The following is a 4,590-nucleotide window of genomic DNA, read 5'->3' on the forward strand; positions in this document are numbered from 1 at the left end:
GAATCATTCCCCTGCACCAATGAGCCCCATAGTAGACCAGCTGACCCCGTTACATTCTGATTGGAAGCCCTGAAGACTGAATGCCAGTGATTTATGGAATAAATGAAATCTCGTTGGCCTAAGGCTCCCAATTCCCCAACTTCAAGCCCTAACGCTAACCCTAAAACCCTAACAATGAACAAACCCTAATAATTAAACTTTAACCTGCTAACCCACCTACCATAACCCCCTCACCTTTAATCTCTAATGCTCCCACTAAAGGTAGTGCTCTCTAAACTTGAAAGCAGGCATATGCGAACCGGACCAGCAGATTGCCCCATTTCAGAAGTGTTTTAGAAACCTTTACAGACGGTTAAAATCCACATGATAGTTATGCGCGCATGTGTTCCGAGAGCGTTCTCGCCCCCCCCCTCGCTTTCCTTTCTCCCGCAATTTGCCCCCTGCAGCGCAGTCCTCGTTAGTATAGTGGACAATATCTCCGCCTGTCACGCCGAAGACCGGGGTTCGATTCCCCCATGGGGAGTTTACTTCTTTGTGCGAAATAGCATTTAAGCAGGTTTTCAATCCATGTGCGTTAACCAGTGTTTGCAGCAGAGTAATTATATAGATGCATTGGTTGGTATCATTACATCGTAAGATGGCGCCGCAGATGGCCACCTCGGTAAGTCGCTCTCTGTTACTTTGTGTTATTTTACATCTTTTTAACCTCACTTTGTATCATACTTCCGGTTTGCCACGTAGAGCGCCGCAGCGTCACTAGAGAGACGATCTACATTCCTACATTTCTATATGCTTTTCTAGTTTTTCCTCGCTTTTTACTCCACTTTTTGGAGTTTACTATTATTGAAAGTCGCGGACCGTCAATTCCTGCCATTTCAATCGCGTCACTGTTTGGCTCTCAGCGGAGGCTTCGTGGCTGTTTGTCTACCGTCGATCATCGGACACGTAAGTATGGCTGCAGATCAAGAGGTTTGTACGGCTTTTTGCACCAACTGCACCCTTCTCTCAGAGAGGTTGTCCCTGCTAGAGGGACGTGTCCGCCAGCTAGAGCAGAATAGTGGTATAACAGTAAATGTGGCGGACCCAGATGCGGACTGTAGTCAGCCTGCTAGCCCAGTTAGCATTAGCCCCAAACCACGATAAGCCAGTTAAGACGCATAGCCGTCCCAAGCCATCTCGGCCTACTGGCTCTCGCACCTGGATGTCTGAAGCAGACAAACGTCCTGTTTAAGTGGCGATCATGAGACCGCCACAAGGGTATCCGTCCCATTTGTCTAGCTAAAGTCACGAGCCGACCATACCGCTTCTGTCCGAGATAGTATCCTGTTGTGCTGTGGAATGTCCTTCCTGTCTAAAGAAGCTATGCATTCATGTACACTTGCCCCATTGTTTGTTCCTCAATAAAAGGCACGACCAAACTGAGGGAAGGCGCGGATCTCAACCACACTCGCTGTGTGGCTGGGGTGCGCCCTTCTGCAGAAGTTGCTGGCCATCAAAGACATATCCCGCCTCTGTGAGATTCTGTTCAGATAAATGTTGTGAACCCAACACGGAGCACCCGACATAGAAGCTAATCTAAGGGTGCTAGCTCGCAATAGGTCTAGTCAACAGCGTAGTTCCAACAAAACTAGCCACTCGGATATAGTGATACACGGTGGCTCCAATGATATATTTCAAGCATATATCGGCTCTATTGATAATCTTACTGCATCTATGTCTTCTATATCTGCATCTTAATGCATCTATATAATTCAATGTGACATTGTTAAATGCCATCGATTCGCTACCACTATTTTTATGGGACTTATCTTATCACCAATTTAAGAAGGCTCTGAAATCACTTCTCTTTGACGCTTTCCATATGAACCTGGATCCATTCATTATTCTCTTTAGTTATAGTTTAAGTGTGGTTTTTCCCTATTGTTGTATGCCAGGGGTCACCAACCTTTCTTAATTCAAAAGCTACTCCCTGCGTACTGATTAAGGCAAAGGGCTACCAGTTTGACACACACTTCTGAAGTAGCCAATTTGCTCAATTTGGTTTTCACTATGTGTTATTATTGTCATTTCCAGTTCACATGTAAGTGTGATTTTAACAAGAATAGCAAAAATACAGTCAAACCTTGGATTTTGACCACAATCCGTTCCAGAAAGCGGTTCGGAAAGCGAATTGATCGAATTCCAAATCTATTTTTCCCATTACAAATACAGTGGAGCTTTGGTTGACGACAACAATCCGTTCCAGAAGGCTGTTCGAGAAGTGAATCGTTCAAATTCCGAATCATGTTTTCCCATTACAAATAATGGAATAAAAATTAACCCATTCCAAGCAAAAAAACACCTTTTTTAAGCATTTGTTCATTTGCGCATTTTTGTCCGATCGTGCAACTGCAGCGCACCGCCGACCGCGCAACCGTAGCGCGTCGCCGACCGCGCAACTACACCGCACTGGTCGCAATATTGTGACAGACCCGTCACTGAAATTTAGAAAATATTTTTAAAGTCCTGATGTACTATCCAAAATTTAAGTGGACCTCAGTGCGCAGGGACCTTAATTTGGTCCGATCACGCAACCGCAGCGTGCTGGGCTCTCACTGTTGCATTGCTTTAGGAGCGTCTTTGTGTTTTAGGACGGCTTTACTGCTCCCACTTGCTTCCTTTGGAGGCATGATTAGAGTTGTTGCAATCCTCAGAGTAACAAGAATGTAATAACGAACCGAGTCAGTGGGCATGGGGTCCTCTCGGCTCGCGAGATTCGACAATTGAATTTTGAACCCATGAATGCAGAGCATAATTGATTAGCAATCCATTGCCTTAACCTCTCCGCCACCTCGTCTTGTTCATCTGGCATTGACAATACACGTTATGTACGTTGTACCAAGATACTTTGTGAGTCCTGAAAATCCGACGAGGATGTGATATGAAATGATGAGTGGAGAGCACAGTGGAGTAGCAACCCATCGCCTAAATATCTCAGCCATCGCATCTCATGCATGAGTTGTATGGGCGACATGATATGGCATGTACGGTGTAGTATAAGCTACAAGGTAAAATGATACGATACTTTAGATGTGAAACGAAGAAGAGCTAAGCCACAAAAGAAGTGACACTGTCAACAAAGAAAAATATTTGTTCAATGTTGTCTCACCCCAAATGTTTGGAATCCTCGGATCTGCGCAGTTGGATAGTTCCATCAACATTTTAACATCAACATTCTTTCATGGTCTGCCTGGGTATGTCGGCTGAAGATCCCAAAGAAAAGACCATAAATTTCTTGTATGCTATTGCATGATCGTATAGCGTTATGGCCGTAGCATCCCCGGAACGAAGCTGGGTCATGGGGTAATTAAATTACCCTTATGAATTTGTCTGTGTTCACTGTTACCAAACAGTCTTCTGTTGAACCCAAGCTTCCAGACATTATGTCCACCTACGTTTTAACATCAACTTTATTTCATAAAGTTCTTCCTAATTCATCTTGGCGAAACTCCCTTAGGCGTTCCCATCTTTTTTTAGGGCTGGCTGCCACGAGGAAGCGGTCGACACACAATTACGACCCTGAAAGGACTCGTCTATGATATTAATCAGAATTCATTAATCACTGAAAGGCAGTCCTCAGGTCCATTTTATATTCGCTACCAATCGGAATGTAACGAAGCTGTTTCTACCCAGTTTCCAACTAGGGCTCGAGTTAGGACTATATAAAAGTGTGCCCCCGTGTGAGGGTCAAACTCACGACCATCAGATTATGAGACTGACACGCTACCACCTGCACCAACGAGGGTTTGTCTTTGCATTTTGTGCAATTGTTTTTTACTGTGAAATTAATTCAACCACCGCCCATTTTGATCAAACTTAACTAGGCTAGGATTTCCAACTCAGACTAGGGTTCCAGGAAGGGCTAGAGTTAGGGTTGGACTATATATAAATCATGCGTGTGATGATCGAACCCTCGACTTTCAGATTATGACACTGACGCGCTACCGCCTGCGCCAACGAGTCTTTGTGGCACCTGTCTTAAAATTCTATTTTTCTGTAAAAAAGATTCAACCACCGGCCATTTCCATCAAACTGCAATTCATCGAAAGAAAAAGTTACTTTTGTCTGAGCATTCTCAAACTTGGGTTTCCAACTAAGGTTTCCAACTGGGGCAAGAGTTTCCAACAAGGGGTCGAGTTAGGACTAAATAAATTAGAGCCCCGTGTGAGGGTTGAACTCACGACCTTCAGTTTACTAGACTAACGCGCTACCACCTGCGCTAACAAGGCCGTGAACAGCTGGTTTTACAAACCTGTTTTACTGTAAAACTGATTCAACCACCGGCCATTTCAATTAAACTCAACTTCACAGACAGAAAACTTCATTCTACTCTGAGCAACCTAGTATCTTCTGAAATTGACAATGATTTTACTGTGGACTATAGAAAACAGCGCCCCGTGTGAGGGTTGAGCTCACAACCTTCAGATTTTGAGACTGATGCACGACCACTTGCACTAACAAGGTAAAATGTCAATTGCATTACAATTCTCTTTTACGGTAAATTGAATAATCCACAGGCCCTTTATCTCAGTAACAATTGTAAACTTCACC

The 4,590-nt window shown here is 44.1% G+C and overlaps 1 non-coding gene across 1 annotated transcript; it reads right to left on the reverse strand.

The window, feature by feature from the left end:
* Positions 1 to 4,195: 4,195 nt before the first annotated feature.
* Positions 4,196 to 4,268, reverse strand: trnat-agu (transfer RNA threonine (anticodon AGU)). Its single transcript has one exon. It is a non-coding gene; the product is annotated as a tRNA-Thr (tRNA).
* Between the last annotated feature and the right edge of the window lie 322 nt (positions 4,269 to 4,590).

This window comes from Syngnathus typhle, unplaced genomic scaffold (genome assembly GCF_033458585.1).
Source record: "Syngnathus typhle isolate RoL2023-S1 ecotype Sweden unplaced genomic scaffold, RoL_Styp_1.0 HiC_scaffold_33, whole genome shotgun sequence".
NCBI classification, from domain to species: Eukaryota; Metazoa; Chordata; class Actinopteri; order Syngnathiformes; family Syngnathidae; genus Syngnathus; species Syngnathus typhle.